A 23529-nucleotide genomic window follows, 5' to 3' on the forward strand; every position below is an offset into this window, starting at 1 on the left:
TTCAAAGATTTGTGTGCATACACCCCCAAATCCCTGCACCCCTCTAAAATAGTACCATTTTGTTTATATTGCCATTCCTCATCCTTCCTACCAAAATGTTCACTTCAGAATTCTCTGCATTAAATTTCATCTGCCATGTGTCTGCCCATTTTACCAGCCTGTCCGTGTCCCACTGAGGTCTGTTACTATCCTCCTCATTGTTTACTACATTTCTGAGTTTCATCTCATTTGCAGACTTTGTAATGATGCCCTGTATACCCAAGTCCAGGTCATGAATATATCTCAAAAAGAGCAGTGGTCCAAACCAACACTCCCACTATGCCTGGAGGCCCTGCACAGGCCATTCACCGGCTGAACGATTTCGCACGTGAAATTTTGAATGGGCTGCACAGCCCGTTAAAGGGACCGTGCACCCAAAAATAAAAATTAAGGGAAACATTGGTCCTAATACCAAACCCCGGGAGGACACCACTGTAAACTTCCCTCCAGTCTGAAAAACAACCGTTCACCACCACTCTCTGTTTTCTGTCCCTCAGACAATTTTGTATCTACGCTGCCACTGTCCCTTTAATCCCATGGGCTTTAATTTTACGAACAAGTCTATTATGTGGTACTTTGTCAAACACCTTTTGAAAATCCATATCCAAGATAGCAACCGCATTATCCTCATCAACCCTCCCTGTTACTTCGTCAAAGAACTCATTGAATCATAGAATTACAGCACAGAAGGAGGCCATTTGGCCCATCGAGCCTGTGCCGGCTCTCTGCAAGAGCACTTCAGCTAGTCCCACTGTAGTGTCCAAGTATCAATAATACATGGACTGCAGGAGAACAATAATAACAGGTATTTACTGAACAGAGGGTAACTTAAGACTGAAGTACAGAAGCCTGCTATGGCTTTATATACAGGTGTGGTCACTGCCGGTACTGCAGTATAAAATCAGTTCTTCTCTTAAAGGTACATACACAACAATTCCTCCCCTTTTAGATAAACAGTACATAACATTCATTTAACAACTAAATAATAACTAATTACAATTACAATTTTCTCTGTACTATATACATCAACTGAAATAATCATTTATAAGTTCAGTCTTTGAGGAGGCTTCCTGATCCTGACTGGATAGCACCTTTCTCAAGTATCCTGTTCTTGCGGCGGAGTCGATTCTGGCTCATTGTCATTGGTTGGTTCGTCAGCTTCCAATACCACTGCTTCTGAGGTAGACGCAAACTGTACTTCGGGTTCATTACCAGGTGCACATGCTCGTGGTATGGGTTTGGCTTGTTCCTGTGACTCTAGAATCTGGTCAGCATGGCGTCTCACGATGCTCTCTCCAACGTCCACTGTGTACAATAGTGGTCCCTGCTGTGTGCATATCGTTCCTGGCTGCCATTTTTCTGTTCGGTAGTCACGGGCCAAGACTGGTTGCCCTATCTTGAAGCTCCTGGTTGGCTTCTCATTTATGTGCTGGAACTGCTTATCCTCAACATCTCGTCTTATGTTTGGTTTGAGCAAATCCAAGTGACATCTTAGTCTCCGGTTGAAAAACAGTACGGCTGGAGTTTGGTTGGTTACTGCATGTGTCGCATTCCGGTAAGCAAACAGGAAGTTATCCACCTTGTGTTGCAGTGGTATGTCGTCATTATACATTGCTTTTTATGGCCTTTTTAAAGGTCTGAACAAACCTCTCAGCCAATCCATTTGTGGCTGGATGATATGGGGCAGATGTGTAATGTTTCACCCCATTATTCTTCAGGAACCTCCGGAAATCCTCAGACACAAACTGTGGGCCATTGTCGGAACAGATCTGTTCTGGCAACCCATTCCTGGCGAAGATGGTCCTTAGGACTGCAATAGTTTTCTCCGTGGTGGTGGACATTTTAATGACCTCTGGCCATTTCGAATGGGCGTCCACAGCGATTAGAAACATTGAGTCCATAAATGGACCAATGAAATCAATGTGTACCTGTTGCCATGGAGATGAGGGCCACTCCCATGGATGTAGCGGGGCCTGTGGTGGAGCGTTTTGGACCTTCTGGCATCCTGTGCATCTCTTGGTCATATCCTCAATTTTTTTATCGATTCCCGGCCACCACACAAATGCCCTGGCTAGGCTCTTCATTTTTACCCCTCCCAGGTGACCCTCGTGAAGCTCATAGAGTACTCAATCTCTCAACTTGGGTGGAATTACCACTCGGGATCCACACATCAAGGTTCCCCGGCACACTGACAGCTGTTCCCTCCTTGGTGAGAATGCTGGCAACAGTGAGTCGCCATATGCTGGCCATCCCTTCTCCATCAAATCATAGACCCGAGAGTGTGTCGGGTCGTTTCGGGTTTCCTTCTCAATACTTGCATTTGTAACAGGCAAACATTCGACTATGGTCGCATGGAATATCTCCACCGGGTCCACTGCAGGTGCTTCTTCCGCCGTAGGCAATGGTAGGCGCGACAGCCCATCAGCGTTTCCATGTTGTTTCGTACCTCTGTACTCTATGTCATACTGATGTGCCCCTAGAAAAAGTGACCATCTTTGCAGCCGTTGCGCCGTCATCACCGGAACGCCCTTCTTTGGGTTAAAAATTGAGACCAGGGGTTGATGATCAGTCAGTAGGGTGAATTTCTGCCCGTGCAGATAGTGATTGAACTTCTTCACCCCCCACACCAGGCTGAGGGCCTCCCTGCCAATCTGGGCGTAGTTACGCTCGGCTGAGGTTAGCGAGCGCGATGCAAAGGCTATTGGCCTCTCTGAACCATCACGGAATTTGTGTGACAGCACCGCTCCAATGCCGTAAGGTGACGCATCACATGCCAAACGAATCGGTCGTGTTGGGCTGTAGTGGGCCAATACTTCTTTTGAAGTGATTTGGCATTTACATTCCTGAAAGGCACGCTTACACTCATCACTCCATTTCCATGTTACACCAGTTTGAAGGAGGGCGTTCAATGGGTGCAGAATTGTAGATAAATTCGGCAAGAACTTATGGTAGTAGTTCACCAACCCAAGGAACGACCTCAGTTGCGACACATTTTCTGGTGCTGGAGCCTTGACTACAGCCTCAATCTTGTCCGGCGACTTATGCAACCCTTCCTCATCAATCATGTGGCCACAATACGAGATTTGTCTCCTGAAGAACTCGCATTTGGGACGGTTGGCTCGTAGCCCATATTCCTGCAATCTAGTGAGCACCTGCTCCAGGTTGGCAAGGTGTTCACTGTCATTTTCGCCCGTAACCAGGATGTCGTCCAAATAACACTGGGTCCCCGGGATCCCTTGCAGGACTTGTTCCATCGCCCTCTGCCAAATAGCCGGGGCTGATGCTAGCCCAAATACCAGTCGGTTGTACTGGTAAAGACCTTTGTGAGTGTTTATCGTGAGGTATTTCCTAGATGCTTCTTCCACCTCCATTTGTAGATACGCTTGGGCCAGATCAATCTTCGTAAAGCATTTCCCTCCAGATAGTGAGGTGAAAATATCTTCTTTCCGTGGAAGTGGATATTGTACTGTGTGCAGGACTGGGTTCACAGTTACCTTGAAGTCCCCACAGATGCGAACCTTCTTCGGCTCCCCAGGCGCGCTGCTTAATGATTTCTTCATTACAGGAATGATGGGTGTGGCCCACTCGCTCCAGTCCACCTTGGACAGCACACCCAAACGCTCCAGACTCTCCAGCTCTGCTTCAACGGTTGGGCGGATCGCGTACGGTACCGGTCTGGCCTTAAAAAATTTTGGGTTTGCGTTATCTTCGATTTTTATCATTGCCGTTACTCCTTTTAGAGTCCCAAGTCCTTGTTGGAACACCTCTTTCGCGTCAGTTAGAATTTTTGACAGTCGTCCAGGTGTGACGTCATCATCCTTTTTGTCAGTCACGGTTAGCGCCTGAATGGAATGCCAATCCAATTGTATTTTTCGGATCCATTCACGTCCCAATAATGGTGGTCCTCCATCTTGTAGTATATATATATAGTTTCTGTGTTTCCTTGCCGTTGTATTTAACTGGCACCCTTATTTTTCCTCTGGGGTAGACTTTTTGCCCCGTGTATGTCTTCAATACAATGGACGTGTCCTTCAAGGGTATGTGTGAGAATAGCCGCTCATAGTCTCGTTGATTCATGACAGTTAGGGTTGATCCTGTGTCCAATTCCATCTTTACTTGGGACCCTGCTATCATGAGGGTGACCCAAATGGTTCGGTGATCCTCCTTTGCGATCACGTTGTGTAACTTTAGACAACTTAGTCTCCTGCTCCCGGAGTCATTATCACTCTCCTGACCTTCTGAACTACTGTCTGTCATTTTTTTTACTTTCTTGTACTTTTCCTTAGTAGTTCTTTTAGTGTTGGTTTTCTTTCCCGACCTGCAGACTCTTGCTATGTGTCCCATTTTCCCACATTGCCTGCATACTTTGTCCTTAAACCAGCAGTCCTTCTGATCATGGGTTGTTCTGCCGCAGCGATAGCACTTTTCTGCTCCATACACCATTTCGTTAGCGCTGTATTCTTGTTGTTTCTGTTGTATTTCCGCAGCTCCCCGTGCTGCTGCTTCGTAGGATACTGCCACGCTGAAAGCCTGTTCTAGCGTCAGGTCCTTTTCCGAAAGTAGTCATTTCTGGGTTCCTTCACTCTGGAGCCCGCAGACAAACTTATCCCTTAAGGTGTCTGCCAGTCCTGCTCCGAACTGGCAGTGCTTCGATAACTTGCGTAGTTCCATAAGATAGTCAGCATTGCTCTCATCTTTGTGCTGGTTTCTTTTATGGAACTTGAATCTTTCTGCTATCAGAAGTGGTGTAGGGTTTAGGTGTTCCTGTAAGATATTAACAATCTCTTCAAAACTTTTCTCCATTGGTTTAGCTGGGGTAATTAAATTCCGTAATAGGCCGTACGTTCTCGCGCCCATCAAATTTAATAATACCGACGCCTTCTTTCCATCGGCCACCTCATTTGCCTTGCAGTACACTTCAATTCTTTCCACATACGTGGTCCAGTCTTCTACCTCGTTGTCGAAAGCAGTGATACTGCCACTCTTTGGCATCTTGGGTGGTTTAAAATGGCACCTCCCGCGCTTTTTCTTCTTCCCCAATGGAATAAAATGGTGCCTCCCGCGCTTTTGCTTCTTCCCCTTGCTGCCACGCTACTCCTAGCATTCTACAGGGTAATGGCGGCGACCCGCGGCTTCGGCGCGTCTCACTTTTCCTTCCCCTCGTTTTATTTTCTCTACGCTGCCCGGTTCTTGTGCGCGCCACCCTCTCTCTCTTTTCCTCCCGACGACGCTGCACGGCCCCTTTGCAGAGCCGCTCGATCGAGCTCGAGCCCGCCGCAGTCCGGAAGGGTCAGCACACTACCTGCTACCAGCACGGTTTGCTGGATCACCTTGACTGGGGAGCCAAGCCCAGCTCTCCACAGCCTCCCCTGTAATTCTCCGAACTCCGATGGATCCCTGGGCGGTTGCCCGCGGTCGACGCCCATTGCTCTGACTTCGACCTCCAAGAAGCTTCTTTTCAGGGAAAGATCCCCGTGAGGTGATGCAGTACTGCAGGTGAGTTCGAACCTGCTCGTCGCCAGTGTAGTGTCCGCATATCAATAATACACAACTGCAGGAGAACAATAATAACAGGTATTTACTGAACAGAGGGTAAGCTTAAACTGAAAGTACAGAAGCCTGCTATGGCTTTATATACAGGTGTGGTCACTGCCGGTACTACAGTATAAAAAGTCAGTTCTCTCTTAAAGGTACATACACAACTTCCTTAACAATGGATTGCAGCATTTTCCCGATGACTGATGTAGCTTTCAAAAGCTCTTATAATAATGTGTCCATGACTACACAAACCACTCTGGGTCCAGGTATAGTGTGTATCAGTAAAACAGGTTTATTAAGCATTAAACATCCGGTACAAAGAAGTAGTACTTAACAAGAAGATAGTCACAGTCTGTTCGTTCAAACCCCGGCATTCCTTCCGAGTGTCCGCGGCGCAAGTCTCCTGATGTATCTTGCTGTGTTCTGTTGACCGAAGCTCCTATCAATCTCTGGTTACACAGTGCGTGCTTTCGATGTTCAAAACCTGTATCTTTATACCCATTTCCCTCTCGTTTTGCCGACATGGCAGTAATTAACCCTCTAACATCTGGTAAAAAGTCTTGTTCCCCTCTTTACCCATCTTATGACCTTGTTTGATCCTTCTGACTTTTTCTCCATGCATAACAAAGTACCCTTATCTCAGATGTTCACTTTTCACAGAACACTCCCCAGAATGTTGACAAAACAGTCGGTCCATCCAATAGCTGGACCAATGAAGGACGTCTCCAACTCTTATCTACCTCTCTAGTTTTATCTCTTTAAGCATAATATTGCTGAATTCCTCGTCTCCGTAAAGTTAACACAACATTCCATTACTTCAGTAATTTTAAACAGAGCTTTTTAGTCAGGTTGGCATAATCCCATCCTGCTTTGCTCTCAGCCATTCTCCATTTTATACAGGCTTTTAGGCTCTTAACATACAATTTCACATATTATAGTTATATTAGAATGGTTATCGAATCTTAATAATGTTTACTAAATCCTACAGGTGCACCCTATCCTACACTGATGTCACGCTAACTGGCCTGTAGTTCCCTGTTTTTCCTCTCCCTCCTTTCTTGAATAGCGGTGTTACATTTGCGACCTTCCAATCCGCTGGAACCATTCTACCGCTATGGGGGGGAGGAGCTAAACACGATCAAAATCACTAAGGAAGTGGTACTCTGTAAAATAATGGGACTCAAGGTGGATAAATCACCTGGACCTGATGGCTTACATCCTAGGGTCTTGAGGGAAGTGGTGGTAGGGATTGTGGATGAATTGGTAATAATTTTCCAAAACTCCCTGGACTCAGCAAAGGTCCCGGCAGACTGGAAAACTGCTAATGTAACACCCTTATTTAAAAAGGGCAGTAGACAGAAGGCTGGAAACTATAGACCGGTTAGCCTAACATCTGTGGTAGGTAAAATTTTGGAGTCCATTATTAAGGAGACAGTAACAGGACATTTGGATAACCATAATTTAATAGGACAAAGTCAGCATGGTTTTATGAACGGGAAGTCATGTTTGACAAATTTGCTGGAGTTCTTTGAGGAAGTAACATACAGGGTGGATAAAGGGGAACCAGTGGACGTAGTGTATTTAGACTTCCAAAAGGCATTTGACAAGGTGCCACACAAAAGATTATTGCTTAAGATAAAAAATCACGGGATTGGGGGTAATATTCTGGCATGGATAGAGGATTGGCTATCTAACAGAAGGCAGAGAGTTGGGATAAATGGTTCATTCTCAGACTGGCAATCAGTAACTAGTGGTGTTCCGCAGGGGTCAGTGCTGGGTCCCCAACTCTTTACAATCTATATTAACGATTTGGAGGAGGGGACCGAGTGTAACATATCAAAGTTTGCAGATGATACTAAGATGGCAGGGAAAGTACTGAGTGAGGAGGACATAAAAAACCTGCAAGGGGACATAGACAGTAAGTGGGCAAAGATTTGGCAGATGGAATACAATACTGGAAAGTGTGAGGTTATGCACTTTGGCAGGAAAAATCGTAGAGCAAGTTATTATCTTAATGGCAAGAAACTGGAAAGTACTGAAGTACAAAGGGATCTGGGGGTCCTGGTGCATGAAACTCAAAAGGTTAGTATGCAGGTGCAGCAAGTGATTAAGAAGGCCAATGGAATGTTGGCTTTCATTGCTAGGGGGATAGAATATAAACATAGGGAGGTATTGCTTCAGTTGTACAAGGTATTGGTGAGACCGCACCTGGAATACTGCGTACAGTTTTGGTGTCCATACTTAAGAAAGGACATACTTGCTCTCGAGTCAGTACAGAGAAGGTTCACTCGGTTAATCCCGGGGATGAGGGGATGGACATATGAGGAGAGGTTGAGTAGATTGGGACTCTACTCATTGGAGTTCAGAAGAATGAGAGGCGATCTTATTGAAACATATAGGATTGTGAAGGGGTTGGATCGGGTGGATGCGGGAGGATGTTCCCGATGATGGGTGAAACTAGAACTAGGGGGCATAGTCTTAGAATAAGGGGCTGCTCTTTCAAAACTGAGATGAGGAGGAACTACTTCACTCAGAGGGTGGGAGATACATGGAATATGCTGCCCCAAAAGCTGTAGAAGCTACATCATTACATAAATTTAAAACAGAAATAGACAGTTTCCTAGAAGTAAAGGGAATTAAGGGTTACGGGGAGCGGGCAGGAATTTGGACATGAGTCTAGGTTCGGATCGGTCATGGCCCTGTGAGTGGCGGAGCGGGCCCAGGGGCCGTGTAGCCTGATCCTGCTCCTATTTAGTGTGTCTAATTCTGTTCGATTCAGGAGATGGTTCTATGATACTAGATTGGCGGTTAGGATCAGGTCAGCCATGATCTTATTGAATGGCGGAGCAGGCTCGAGGGGCCGATTGGCCTACTCCTGCTCCTATTTCTTATGTTCTTATGTTCTTACAATCTAGGGAATTTTGGAAGATCAAAACCAATGCATCCACTCTCTCTTCAGCCACCTCTTTTACAACCCTAGGATGTAGGCCGCCAGGTCCAGGGGATTTGTCGGCTTTTAGTCCCATTAGTTTTCCGAGTACCTTTTCTCTACTTATATTAATGACGTTAAGTTCCTCACCCTCATTACACCCTTGGTTCCCCACCATTGTTGCTGTGCTTTTTGTGTCTTCTACTGTGAAGACATTTTTTTAATGTTTCTGCTATTTTCTTATTCCCCATAATAATTTCTGCTGCCTCAGCCTCTAACATAGAAACATAGAAGATAGGAGGAGGAGTAGGCCATTTGGCCCCTCGAGCCTGCTCCGCCATTCAATGAGATCATGGCTGATCATCCAAACTCAGTACCCTGTCCCTATAGAAACATAGGCTAAACCTATTACAACACAGTCCAAGCAGAATCTATTACCTGTGAACCAACAGCTTCAAATATCTGATTAATCATTCCAGTAAAATATTTGAATTCACAGCGGAAGATAAGCTGTTTTACCTCTACGATAGATGGGTTCATGTTCCGGAATATGCAGAGCCAGTATACGCACGCCTGCCTTGTACTGAAGGGTCTGCAATGTTAAAAACAATGTTTGGCAGGTTTTCTCAATTACAAAAATGAATCTGACCAGCACAAGTCAAATGAGGAATATCCGGGGGCAGTAGATGACACACGGTCCAACCACCCAGTCCCCAGGTTTGACACATACCGTACACTACTCTGCCCATCTTACCTTCAGCCGCCTGTTCAGCCATTCATTACACACCACATTCAGTGTTCTCGCAGCTCTGTACATGTGTACGTATGTTGGAAAGTACAGGGGCTGCACTGTGGTACAAAGCAGTAACATAGTGAGGGATTGAGATGACAACACAAAAAAACAGGTTTTAGCTGTTTATTGATATCTTCTCAACCCTGAGATAAGACAGATCCTGACTACACGCTCCAGCCTGTTGGTCTTACTATTACATACAGGACTTACATGGGCAGCTTTATTCCTTTTCATCAGCATCGTGACATACAACTCAAAGTACAGTGAGATAAGGTAGCGGCTGGTGTGAATGGGGGGCTAGAGGGAGGACAATGATGAGGAGGAGATAGGTTCTTGTGACCAATTCCCCACATGGTCAGCTCTCAATCATACAGAGGCTAGCTGCTTCCCTGCATTTATATAGTGCCTTTCACGACCACCGGACTTCTCAAAGCACTTTACAGCCAATTAAGTACTTTTTTTGAAGTGGAGTCACTGTTGCAATGTAGGAAAGGGACCAGCGTTTACTTTTGCTACTCTTTTCCTTTTTACATACTTGTAGAAACTCTTACAATCTGCTTTTATATTTCTTACTAGTTTTCTCTCATTCTATTTTTTCCCTTTTTATCAATTTTTTGGTCAACCTTTACTGGTTTCTGAAACTCTCCCAATCCTCAGGCTTACTATTATTCTTTGCAACATTATAAGCTTCTTCTTTCAATCTAATGCTATCCTTAACTTCTTTAGTTCGCCACGGTTGGATCACTTTTCCTGTGGAGTTTTTGTTTCTCAATGGAATGTATTTTTGTTGAGAATTATGAAATATTTCTTTAAATGCTAGCCACTGCTTATCTACCGCCATATCTTTTAATCTATTTTTCCAATCTACCTTAGCCAACTCGCCCCTCATACCTATGCAATAGGCTTTATTTAAGTTTAAGACTCTAGTTTTGGACTGAGGCAAATGCCTCTCAAAATTAACGTAAAATTCTATCATATTATGATCACTCTGCCCCAGAGGATCCTTTACTATAAGATTGCTAATTAACCCTGTCTCATTACACAACACATGATCTAAAATAGCCTGTTCCCTGGTTGGTTCCATGACATATTGTTTTAGGAAACTGTCCCAAATGCATCCCATGAACTCATCCTCCAGACTACCTTTGCCAATTTGATTTGTCCATTCTATATGAAGACTAATGTCCCCCAAGATTATTTCATTATTTTTGTTGCAAGCTCCTGTTATTTCTTGATTAATATTCTGTCCAACGGTTTAGCTATGGTTAGGGGGCCTATATACTACCAGTGTTTTCTACCCCTTGTTGTTCCTTAGCTCCTTATTCTACTTCCTGATCTTCCGAGTCAAGATCCTTTCTCGCTTCCGTTTTTCAAAATGATGGCCACGGGATCTTTTACGCCCCCCTGAGATGGCAGAGGGGGCCTTGGTTTAACGTTGCATCCGAAAGATGTCACCGCTGACAGAGCAGCTCTCCCTCAGTACTGCCCTGGAGTGTCAGCCTAGATACGTGCTCAAGTCTCCAGAGTGGGACTCAAACCCACGACCTTCTGACCCTAGAGGTGAGAGTGTCACCCACTGAGCTGAGGCTGACACCTCTTAAACTCCAGCCTAGTTAGTGGGGTTATTATCAGCATCTTCAAACCGCCCCCCACCCCCCCAACCCCGTAATTGCCATTATTAACACAGAACAGTCCTTCATGTGATTAACAGCAGAATGGGACCAGTGCGCTCAGGTGTGAACTCGCTGGTGTCTCAGCAGGTGAGTTGAAGTGGTGAATTCCTTTTCACACACACAGCAGGTGAACAGCCTCTCCCCGGTGTGCAGTCGCTGGTGTCTCACCAGGTGCGATGACTGACCAAACCTCTTCCCGCAGTGAGAGCAGCTGAACGGCCTCTCCCTGGTGTGGATGCGTCGATGCTTCTTCAGGCCCTTGGAACATTTGAAACTCTTGTCGCAGTCGGAACATTTAAACGGCCTCTCATCAGTGTGAACCCGCTGGTGTTCCCGCAGAGAGGCGAGACGAGTGAATCCTTTCCCGCACTCGGAGCAGGTGAACGGCCTCTCGTCAGTGTGAACCAGCTGGTGTTCCTGCAGAGAGCGGAGACGAGTGAATCCTTTCCCGCACTCGGAGCAGGTGAACGGCCTCTCGTCAGTGTGAACCAGCTGGTGTTCCCGCAGAGAGTTGAGACGAGTGAATCCTTTCCCGCACTCGGAGCAGGAGAACGGCCTCTCGTCAGTGTGGACTCGCTGGTGCAGCAGTAGAGAGGAGGGACGAGTGAATCCTTTCCCGCACTCGGAGCAGGAGAACGGCCTCTCATCAATGTGAACCAGCTGGTGTTCCTGCAGAGAGTCGAGACGAGTGAATCCTTTCCCGCACTCGGAGCAGGAGAACGGCCTCTCGTCAGTGTGAACCAGCTGGTGTTTCCGCAGAGTGGAGGGACGAGTGAATCCTTTCCCGCACTCGGAGCAGGTGAACGGTCTCTCGTCAGTGTGAACCAGCTGGTGTTTCCGCAGAGAGGAGGGACGAGTGAATCCTTTCCCGCACTCGGAGCAGGTGAACGGCCTCTCGTCAGTGTGAACCAGCTGGTGTTCCCGCAGAGAGGAGGGACAATTGAATCCTTTCCCGCACTCGGAGCAGGAGAACGGCCTCTCGTCAGTGTGAACCAGCTGGTGTATCAGCAGGGTGGAGGAGAGAGTGAATCCCTTCCCACACACGGAGCAGGTGAATGGCCTCTCCCCGGTGTGAACACGCTCGTGTATCAACAGTTGGTAAGACTGGTTAAACCTCTTCTCACAGTGAGAGCAGGCAAACGACTTCTCCCCGGTGTGAACTCGCCGGTGTCTCAGCAGAGCGGATTGTGTAGTGAATCCCTTCCCGCACACTGAGCAGGTGAATGGCCTCTCCCCGGTGTGAACTCGCCGGTGTCTCAGCAGAGCGGATTGTGCAGTGAATCCCTTCCCGCACACGGAGCAGGTGAATGGCCATTTCACAGAGTGACTGCGTTGATGAGTCTCCAGCTCGGAAAGGCAACTGAATCCTATCCCGCATTCCCGACATTTGCACAGACTCTCCTCGCTTTGGTTACACTTGTGCCTCCCCAGGCTGCACCTTCGGTTGAATCCACGTCCACACACAAGACACGTGTGCAGTTTGCCCGCAGTCTGATTGCTGCTTTCCGCTTCCATATGTCGATGATATTCAGGTCCTGATGAATCGAGTGACTCCGTCAGATCTTCGTGTGAAGTTTGCGTTAAGCTGCCCGTCTGCAATTCCTCCCCTTGCAAGAGACAGTAAAAGAGGTTTATATAAGTAATTAATGTAAATACAGGAGAGAAAATAAAGAAAGACTGGCCTTTATACAGCGCCTTTCACGACCAACGGTTTTACAGCCAATGAATTACTTTATGAAGTGTAGTCGCTGTTGTAATGTGGGAAACACTGCAGCTAATTTACATGATAAATAATGGCCAGGACACCAGGGATAACTTTCCTGCCCTTCTTCGAAATAATGGGATCTTTTATGTCCACCTAAACGTGTCTTCCGAAAGACGGCCCTCTTACAGTGCGGCGCTCCCTCAGCACTGTCCCTCCGACAGTGCGACGCTCCCTCAGTACTGCCCCTCCGACAGTGCGGCACTCCTTCAGTACTGCCCCTCCGACAGTGCAGCACTCCTTCAGTACAACCCCTCCGACAGTGCAGCACTCCTTCAGTACAGCCCCTCCGACAGTGCAGTGCTCCCTCAGTACTGCCCCTCCGACAGTGCAGCGCTCCCTCAGTACTGTCCCTCCGACAGTGCAGCGCTCCCTCAGTACTGCCCCTCCGACAGTGCGGCCCTCCCTCAGTACTGCCCCTCCGACAGTTCGGCGCTCCCTCAGTACTGCCCCTCCGACAGTTCGGCGCTCCCTCGGTACTGCCCCTCCGACAGTGCAGCGCTCCCTCAGTACTGCCCCTCCGACAGTGCGGCGCTCCCTCAGTACTGCCCCTCCGACAGTGCGGCGCTCCCTCAGTACTGCCCCTCCGACAGTGCGGCGCTCCCTCAGTACTGCCCCCCCGACAGTGCGGCGCTCCCTCAGTACTGCCCCTCCGACAGTTCGGCGCTCCCTCAGTACTGCCCCTCCTACAGTGCGGCGCTCCCTCAGTACTGCTCCTCCGACAGTGCGGCGCTCCCTCAGTACTGCCCCTCCGACAGTGCGGCGCTCCCTCAGTACTGCCCCTCCGACAGTGCGGCGCTCCCTCAGTACTGCCCCTCCGACAGTGCGGCGCTCCCTCAGCACCGCACTGGAGTGTCAGCCTCGCTTTATATGCTCAAGTCCCTGGAGCGGGAACTGAACCCACAACCTTCTGACTCTGCTATCCACTGAGCCACAGCTGACTCCAGTCTTTTACACAGTTTCATGATAACTTCCTTGCTTTTGCACTCTACGCCTCTCCTAAAGCAGGGGAGTTATGATGAATTGTTAAACAGTTTTTTTTGCAGAGTGACCAAGGCTGCCTGTAGGAAACAATTTTACATTTGAAAGAAGCTTGTATTGTGAAGCTTCTGCCCCTTTGCCAGGCCCGCTGCCTGCGGCCCCTCTCCCAGATTCCAGCCCCAGCTCTGTGCTGCCTGCGGCCCCTCTCCCAGATTCCAGCCCCAGCTCTGTGCTGCCTGCGGCCCCTCTCCTAGATTCCAGCCCCAGCTCTGTGCTGCCTGCGGCCCCTCTCCCAGATTCCAGCCCCAGCTCTGTGCTGCCTGCGGCCCCTCTCCCAGATTCCAGCCCCAGCTCTGTGCTGCCTGCGGCCCCTCTCCCAGATTCCAGCCCCAGCTCTGTGCTGCCTGCGGCCCCTCTCCCAGATTCCAGCCCCAGCTCTGTGCTGCCTGCGGCCCCTCTCCCAGATTCCAGCCCCAGCTCTGTGCTGCCTGCGGCCCCTCTCCCAGATTCCAGCCCCAGCTGTGTGCTGCCTGCGGCCCCTCTCCCAGATTCCAGCCCCAGCTCTGTGCTGCCTGCGGCCCCTCTCCCAGATTCCAGCCCCAGCTCTGTGCTGCCTGCGGCCCCTCTCCCAGATTCCAGCCCCAGCTCTGTGCTGACTGAGCTGCTCTCACCTGGGGACAGCGCGTCACAATCGGCCCCAGCGCACCTGAGCTGGAGAGGAGGCCCCGCCCCCTTGCCGCGCCGCCATTGGTTGGAGGACCAGGCCGCCCAGTTCAGTCCTCCCAGCTCAGCCCTCTTCCTATTGGTCCGCGCTCCCGTCAGTCAGAATCACATTGCTCCGGCTCACTCCGCCCCCCCCCCCCCGCGCGGCTCAATCCGCTCCGTTCGGTGTCCGTGGAGGTCCCGCCCGACTCTCAGGTTTGGTTTTTCTCGTCTTTTACTTTATAATCTCGCTCTCCGCTCCCCCCTCACCTCGACTTAAATCGATTCCCCAACACTTGACTTTACCCCGGCCGCTGATTCCGCCTCTTCCCCGGGCCCGGCCTTCCGTACGCTCCCCGGAGTCCCCGCGCAGGCGCACTGGCAGTCTGGTGTTGTGGTGAGGGGGCCGAATGAGCATGCGCGGCCCCGCCTCTCCACATTTAAAGGGACACCCACCGCCCTCCACATTTAAAGGGACACCCACCCCCTCCACATTTAAAGGGACACCCACCCCCTCCACATTTAAAGGGACACCCACCCCCTTCACATTTAAAGGGACACCCACCCCCTCCACATTTAAAGGGACACCCACCCCCTCCACATTTAAAGGGACACCCACCCCCTCCACATTTAAAGGGACACCCACCCCCCTTCACATTTAAAGGGACACCCACCCCCTCCACATTTAAAGGGACACCCACCCCCCTTCACATTTAAAGGGACACCCACCCCCTCCACATTTATAAGAACATAAGAAGTAGGAGCAGGAGTCGGCCATACGGCCCCTCGGGCCTGCTCCGCCATTCAATAGGATCATGGCTGATCCGAATCTAGACTCATGTCCACTTCCCTGCCCGCTCCCCGTAACCCCTAATTCCCTTATCAGCTAGTTTCTATAGTTATATAAAAAGAAAAAGGGTGGCTAAAGTAAATGTTGGTCCCTTAGAGGATGAGACCGGGAAATTAATGATGGGAAACATGGAGATGGCAAAAACACTGAACAATTATTTTGTTTCAGTCTTTACGGTAGAGGACACTAAGAATATCCCAACACTGGACAAACAGGGGGCTCTCGGGGGGGGGGGAGGAGCTAAATACAATTAAAATCACTAAGGAAGTGGTACTCAGTAAAATAATGGGACTCAAGGCGGATAAATCACCTGGACCTGATGGCTTACATCCTCGGGTCTTGAGGGAAGTGGCGGTAGGGATTGTGGATTCATTGGTAATAATTTTCCAAAACTCCCTGGACTCAGCAAAGGTCCCGGCAGACTGGAAAACTGCTAATGTAACACCCTTATTTAAAAAGGGTAGTAGGCAGAAGGCTGGAAACTATAGACCAGTTAGCCTAACATCTGTGGTTGGTAAAATTTTGGAGTCCATTATTAAGGAGACAGTAACGGGACATTTGGATAAACATAATTTAATAGGACAAACTCAGCATGGTTTTATGAAGGGGAAGTCCTGTTTGACAAACTTGCTTGAGTTCTTTGAGGATGTAACATACAGGGTGGATAAAGGGGAACCAGTGGATGTAGTGTATTTAGACTTCCAAAAGGCATTTGACAAGGTGCCACACAAAAGATTATTGCTTAAGATAAAAAATCACTTGATTGGGGGTAATATTCTGGCATGGGTGGAGGATTGGTTATCTAACAGAAAGCAGAGAGTTGGGATAAATGGTTCATTCTCAGACTGGCAATCAGTAACTAGTGGTGTTCCACAGGGGTCAGTGCTGGGTCCCCAACTCTTTACAATCTATATTAACGATTTGGAGGAGGGGACCGAGTGTAACATATCAAAGTTTGCAGGGGGGGGCACGGTGGCATAGTGGTTAGCACTGTTGCCTCACAGCGCCAGGGACCCGGGTTCAAATCTGGCCTCGGGCGACTGTCTGTGTGGAGTTTGCACATTCTCCCCGTGTTTGCGTGGGTTTTCTCCGGGTGCTCCGGTTTCCTCCCACAGTCCAAAGATGTGCAGGTTAGGTTGATTTGGCTATGATAAATTGACCCTTAGTGTTAGGGGATTAAATACATGGGGTTATGGGGATAGGGTGGGATATGTGTCGGTGCAGGCTCGATGGGCCGAAGTGGCCTCTATCTACACTGTAGATTCTGTGATTCTGTGATGATACAAAGATGGGAGGGAAAGTCGTGAGTGAGGAGGACATAAAAAACCTGCAAAGGGACATAGACAGGCTAAGTAAGTGGGCAGAGATTTGGCAGATGGAATACAATACTGGAAAGTGTGAGGTTATGCACTTTGGCAGGAAAAATCATAGAGCAAGTTATTATCTTAATGGCATGAAACTGGAAAGTACTGCAGTACAAAGGGATCTGGGGGTCCTGGTGCGCGAAACTCAAAAAGTTAGTATGCAGGTGCAGCAGGTGATCCAAGAAGGCCAATGGAATGTTGGCTTTTATTGCTAGGGGGATAGAATATAAAAACAGGGAGGTATTGCTGCAGTTATACAAGGTATTGGTGAGACCGCACCTGGAATACTGCATACAGTTTTGGTGTCCATACTTAAGAAAAGACATACTTGCTCTCGAGGCAGTACAAAGAAGGTTCACTCGGTTAATCCCGGGGATGAGGGGGTGGACATATGAGGAGAGGTTGAGTAGATTGGGACTCTACTCATTGGAGTTCAGAAGAATGAGAGGCGATCTTATTGAAACATATAAGATTGTTAAGGGGCTTGATCGGGTGGATGCGGTGAGGATGTTCCCAATGATGGGTGAAACTAGAACTAGGGGGCATAATCTTAGAATAAGGGGCTGCTCTTTCAAAACTGAGATGAGGAGAAACTTCTTCACTCAGAGGGTAGTAGGTCTGTGGAATTTGCTGCCCCAGAAAGCTGTGGAAGCTACATCATTAAATAAATTTAAAACAGAAATAGACAGTTTCCTAGAAGTAAAGGGAATTAGGGGTTACGGGGAGTGGGCAGGAAATCGGACATGAGTCTAGGTTCGGAACGGTCATGGCCCTGTGGGTGGCGGAGTGGGCCCAGGGGCCGTGTAGCCTGGTTCTGCTCCTACTTCTTGTGTTCTAATTCTGTGTTAGATTTCAGGAGATGGTTCTATTCACAGGGATTAGTGGAGACCTCGGGAACAGGCTGCCAGCTAGGAGTCCTTCAAGAGTAAATTGGGCCTGTTCCTGGCTGGGGTGGAGATCACCTTTTACAGAAGGTAAGTACTGCAGGAAATACAGGGACAGAGTGATCTCCTGGACGAGTTTCGATCACCTAGATGGGTCGGAGAGGAATTTCCCAGATTTTTTTCACCCAAATTGGTCATTGGATTTTTTATCTGGTTTTTCGCCTCTCCCGGGAGATCACATGGGTTCGGGTGGGATGGAGAGTGGAAGTAGATTTGATGTTAGGATCAGATCAGCCATGATCTTATTGAATGGCGGAGCAGGCTCGAGGGGCTGATTGGCCTACTCCTGCTCCTATTTCTTATGTTCTTATGTAAACTGTCTGTCTCCGTTTTAAATCTATTTAATGTTGCAGCTCTCTGGGGCAGCAAATTCCATAGATTTACCACCCTCGGAGTGAAGAAGTTTCTCCTCATCTCAGTTTTGAAAGGGCAGCCCCTTATTCTAAGATTATGCCCCCTAGTTCTAGTCTCACCCATCAGTGGAAACATCCTCACCGCATCCACCCGATCAAGCCCCCTCACAATCTTGTATGTTTCAATAAGATCGCCTCTCATTCTTCTGAACTCCAATGAGTAGAGGCCCAACCTACTCAACCTTTCCTCATAAGTCAACCCCCTCATCTCTGGAATCAACCGAGTGAACCTTCTCTGAACTGCCTCGAGAGCAAGTATATCTTTTCTTAAATATGGAAACCAAAACTGCACGCAGTATTCCAGGTGTGGCCTCACCAGTACCCTGTATAACTGAAGCAAGATTTCCCTGTTTTTATACTCCATTTAAAGGGACACCCACCCCCTCCACATTTAAAGGGACACCCACCCCCTCCACATTTAAAGGGATACCCACCCCCTCCACATTTAAAGGGACACCCACCCCCTCCACATTTAAAGGGATACCCACCCCCTCCACATTTAAAGGGACACCCACCCCTCCACATTTAAAGGGACACCCACCCCCTCCATATTTAAAGGGATACCCACCCCCTCCACATGGAAAGGGACACCCACCCCCTCCACATTTAAAGGGATACCCACCCCCTCCACATTTAAAGGGACACCCACCCCCTCCACATTTAAAGGAACACCCACCCCCCCTCTCATGTCCTCTACTGTGGAGGAGGAATTCCTGGAGTGTTTACGGGATGGTTAGACTGGGTATTATGTAACGAGAAAGGATTAATTAGCAATCTTGTTGTACGAGGCCCCTTGAGTCAGAGTGATCATAATATGATCGAATTCTTCATTAAGATGGAGAATGAAGTAGTTGACTCAGAGACTAGGGTCCTGAATTTAAATAAAGGAAACTACGATGGTCTGAGGAGCGAGTTGGGTAGGATTGATTGGGGAATGTCACTCAAAGGGTTGACGGTGGATAGGCAATGGCAAACATTCAAAGACCGCATGGATGAACTACAGAATTTGTTCATCCCAGTTTGGCATAAAAATAAAACAAAAAAGGTGACTCAACCATGGCTAACAAGGGAAATTAGGGATAGCATAAGATCCAAGGAGAGGACATATAAATTGGCCAGAAAAAGCAGTAAACCTGAGGATTGGGAGCAGTTTAGGATTCAACAAAGGAGGACAAAGGGATTAATTAAGAAAGGGAAAATAGAATATGAAAGTAAGCTTGCTGGGAACATAAAAACTGACTGTAAAAGATTTTATAGATATGTGAAGAGAAAAAGATTGGTGAAGTCAAGCGTAGGTCCCTTGCAGTCAGAATCAGGGGAATTTATAATGGGGAACAAAGAAATGGCAGAACAATTAAATACATATTTTGGTTCTGTCTTCACAAAGGAGGACGCAAATAACCTCCCAGAGATGTCGGGAAACATAGGGTCTAATGACAGGGAGGAACTGAAAGAAATCAGTATTTGTAGGGAAATGGTGTTAGGGAAATTGATGGGATTGAAGGCCGATAAATCCCCAGGGCCTGATAATCTACATCCTAGGGTACTTAAGGAAGTGGCCCTAGAAATAGTAGATGCATTGCTAATCATCTTCCAACATTCGATGGAATCTGGAACAGTACCCATGGATTGGAGGGTAGCTAATGTTACCCCACTGTTCAATAAAGGTGGTAGAGAGAAAACGGGGAATTACAGACCGGTAAGCCTGACATCGGTAGTGGGGAAAATGCTAGAGTCCATTATAAAAGATGTAATAGCAGAGCACTTGGAAAACAGTAACAGGATCGGACAAAGTCAAATTGTGCTTGACTAATCTACTGGAATTTTTTGAGGATGTAACTAGTAAAATAGATAAGGGAGAACCAGTGGATGTGGTGTATTTGGACTTTCAGAAGGCTTTCGATAAGGTCCCACATAAGAGATTAGCGTGTAAAGTTAAGGCACATGGGATTGGGGGCAAGGTATTGATTTGGATAGAGAACTGGTTGGCAGACAGAAAGCAAAGAGTTGGAATAAACGTCTCTTTTTCCGAGTGGCAGGCAGTGACTAGCGGGGTACCGCAGGGATCGGTCCTTGGACCCCAGCTATTCACAATATATATAAATGATCTAGACAAGGGAACTAGATGTAATATCTCCAAATTTGCATATGACACAAAGCTGGGTGGGCGTGTGTGCTGTGAGGAGGATGCCGAGAAACTACAGGATGATTTGGACAGGTTGGGTGATTGGGCAGAAGCATGGCAGATGCAGTATAATGTGGATAAATGTGAGGTTATCAACTTTGGTGGCAAAAACAGGAAGGCAGATTATTATCTGAATGGCAATAGATTGGGAGAAGGGGAAGTGCAACGAGACTTGGGTGTCCTTGTGCACCAGTCGCTGAAGGTAAGCATGCAGGTGCAGCAGGCGGTTAAGAAGGCAAATGGTATGTTGGCCTTCGTAGCGAGACGGTTTGAGTACAGGAACAAGGATGTCTTGCTGCAGCTGTACAGGGCCTTGGTGAGACCACACCTTGAGTATTGTGTGCAGTTTTGGTTGCCTTTTCTGAGGAAGGATATTCTTGCCATGGAAGGAGTTCAGCGAAGATTCACCAGGCTGATACCTGGGATGGCAGGAATGACGTATGAGGAGAGATTGGGATGATTGGGCTTGTACTCGCTGGAGTTTAGAAGAATGAGAGGGGATCTCATTGAAACTTATAAAATTCTGGCAGGACTGGACAGACTAGATGCAGGGAGGATGTTCCCGATGGTTGGGGAGTCCAGAACTAGGGGTCACAGTCAAAGGATAAGGGGTAGGCCTTTCAGGACAGAAATGAGGAGGAATTTCTTCACCCAGAGAGTGGTGAAGCTATGGAATTCTCTACCACAGAAGGCAGTAGAGGCCAATACATTAAATATATTCAAGAAGGAGTTGGATATATTTCTTAAGGCTAAAGGGATCAAGTGATATGGGGAGAAAGCAGGGACCGGGTACTGAACTTGGATGATCAGCCATGATCGCATTGATGGGCAGCACGGTGGCATAGTGGTTAGCACTGTTGCCTCACAGCGCCAGGGACCCGGGTTCGAATCCGGCCTCGGGTGACTGTCTGTGTGGAGTTTGCACATTCTCCCCGTGTTTGCATGGGTTTCCTCCGGGTGCTCCGGTTTCCTCCCACAGTCCAAGGATGTGCGGGTTAGGTTGATTGGCTATGATAAATTGACCCTTAGTGTTAGGGGGATTAAATACGTGGGGTTACGGGGATAGGGTGGGATATGGGTTGGTGTAGGGGTTATGGGGATCATCTGCACTGTGAGGTTTCTGTGATTTCTGTGATTCTGTGAATGGCGGAGCAGGCTCGAGGGGCCGAATGGCCTACTCCTGCTCCTATCTTCTATGTTTCTAAGTTTCTATGTAATTTTACATTAAGTTTGAGAGTGATGTAGTCCAATCCGAAACTAAGGTCTTCAATCTAAACAGAGGAAACTACAAGGGTATGAGGGACAAGTTGGCCATGGTAGATTGGGAGACTACACTAAAAGGTATGAAGGAGGACATACAATGGCTAACATTCAAGGAAATAATGCATAATTTGCAACAAACAGATATTCCTCTAGGGCATAAAAACTCAAAAGGAAAAGTGATCCAACCATGGCTAAAAGAAATTAAAGTGAGTATTAAGTCAAAGAAGGAAGCTTATAAAGTTGCCAGAAAAAACGGTCAGCCTGAGGATTGGGATCTGTTTAGAAATCAGCAAAGGGGGACTAAGAAATTGATAAAAGGGAAAATGGATTATGAGCACAAACTAGCGAAAATATAAAAACGGATTTAAAAGCTTCTATAGGTATGTGAAAAGGTAAAGACTGGCGAAGGTAAATGTAGGTCCTTTACAGTCAGAGATGGGAGAATTTATAATGGGGAATGAGGAAATGGCAGAGAAATTAAATAAATACTTTGTTTCTGTCTTCACGGGGGAAGACACAAAAAACCTCCCAGAAATACGAGAAAACCAAGGGTGTGGCGAGAATGAGGAACTTAAAGAAATTATTATTTGTAATAAAACAGTACTAGCAAAATTAATGGGACTAAAAGTCGATAAATCCCAAGGACTGGATGACCTATATCCTAGGGTTTTGAAAGAGGTGGCCATTGGGATAGTGGACGCATTGGTTGTCATCTTCCAAAATTCTATAGCTTCTGGAACGGTTCCTACAGATGGGAGGATAGCAAATGTAACCCTGCTATTTAAGAAAGGAGGGAGAGGGGGAACTACAGACCTGTTAGCCTCACATCAGTAGTTGGGAAAATGCTGGAATCTATTATAAAGGATGCAATAACTGGGCACTTAGAAACTAATAGTAAGATTGGGCAGAGTCAACCTGGATTTATGAAAGGGAAATCCTGTTTGACAAACCTATTGGAGTTCTCTGAGGATGTAACTAGTGGAGTAGACAAAGGGGAACCAGTAGATGTGGTGTATCTGGATTTTCAGAAGGCCTTCGATAAGGTCCCACACAAGAGGTTGGTGAACAAAATTAGGGCACATGGAATTGGGGGTAATATACTAGCATGGATTGAGAACTGGTTAACAGACAGAAAACAAAGAGTAGGGATAAACGGATCTTTTTCAGGATGGCAGGCTGTGACTAGTGGGGTACCACAAGGATCGGTACTTGGGTCCCAGCTATTCACAATCTATATCAATGATTTGGATGAGGGGACTAAATGTAACATTTCCAAATTTGCTGATGATACAAAGCTAGGTGGCAGTTTCAGTTGTGAAGAGGATGTGAAGTGGCTTCAAGGGGATCTCGACAGGCTCAGTGAGTGGGCGAGAACATGGCAGATGGAATATAATGTGGATAAATGTGAAGTTATCCACGTTGGTAGAAAAAACAGAAAGGCAGAGTATTTCCTAAATGGTGAAAGATTGGGGAATGCAGATGCTCGAAGGGACCTGGGTGTCCTTGTACATGAGTCACTGAAAGTGAATGTGCAGGTGCAGCAAGCCATTAGGAAGGCAAATGGTATGCTGGCCTTCATTACAAGAGGATTTGAGTACAGGAGTCTTACTCCAATTATAAAGGGCCTTGGTGAGACCACACCTGGAGTACTGTGTACAATTTTGGTCTCCTTACCTAAGGAAGGACATACTTGCCATAGAGGGAGTGCAACAAAGGTTCACGAGATTGATTCCTGGGATGGCGGGACTGTCGTATGAGAAGAGATTGAGTAAACTAGGCCTGTATTCTCTTGAATTCAGAAGAATGAGAGGGGATCTCATTGAAGCATACAAAATTATTACAGGGCTTGATAGGGTGGATGCTGGGAGAATGTTTCCCTTGGCTGGGGAGTCTAGAACCAGGGGCCACAGCCTCAGGATAAAGGGTCGGCCATTCAGGACTGAGATGAGAAGAAATTTCTTCACACAGAGGGTGGTGAATCTTTGGAATTCTCTACCCCAGAGGGCTGTGGAGGCTCAGTCATTGGGTATATTTAAAACAGAAGTCGATAGATTTCTGACTAGTAAGGACATCAAGGGATATGGCGATAGGGC

The 23529-nt window shown here is 47.5% G+C and overlaps 1 protein-coding gene across 1 annotated transcript in view; it reads right to left on the minus strand.

Moving 5' to 3' along the window:
* Positions 1–8487: 8487 nt before the first annotated feature.
* The window catches only part of LOC147093059 (uncharacterized), a 106599-nt gene continuing 91557 nt past the window's right edge, over positions 8488–23529 (minus strand). Inside the window, exon 4 of the transcript XR_015074675.1 lies at positions 8488–9098. The gene's annotated coding sequence lies outside the window, so the exon portion shown is untranslated. The remainder of the gene's footprint in view (positions 9099–23529) is intronic.

This window comes from Somniosus microcephalus, unplaced genomic scaffold (assembly GCF_052327205.1).
Source record: "Somniosus microcephalus isolate GS21.2 unplaced genomic scaffold, FLI_Smic_1.0 unresolved_chr1, whole genome shotgun sequence".
Lineage (NCBI taxonomy): Eukaryota > Metazoa > Chordata > Chondrichthyes > Squaliformes > Somniosidae > Somniosus > Somniosus microcephalus.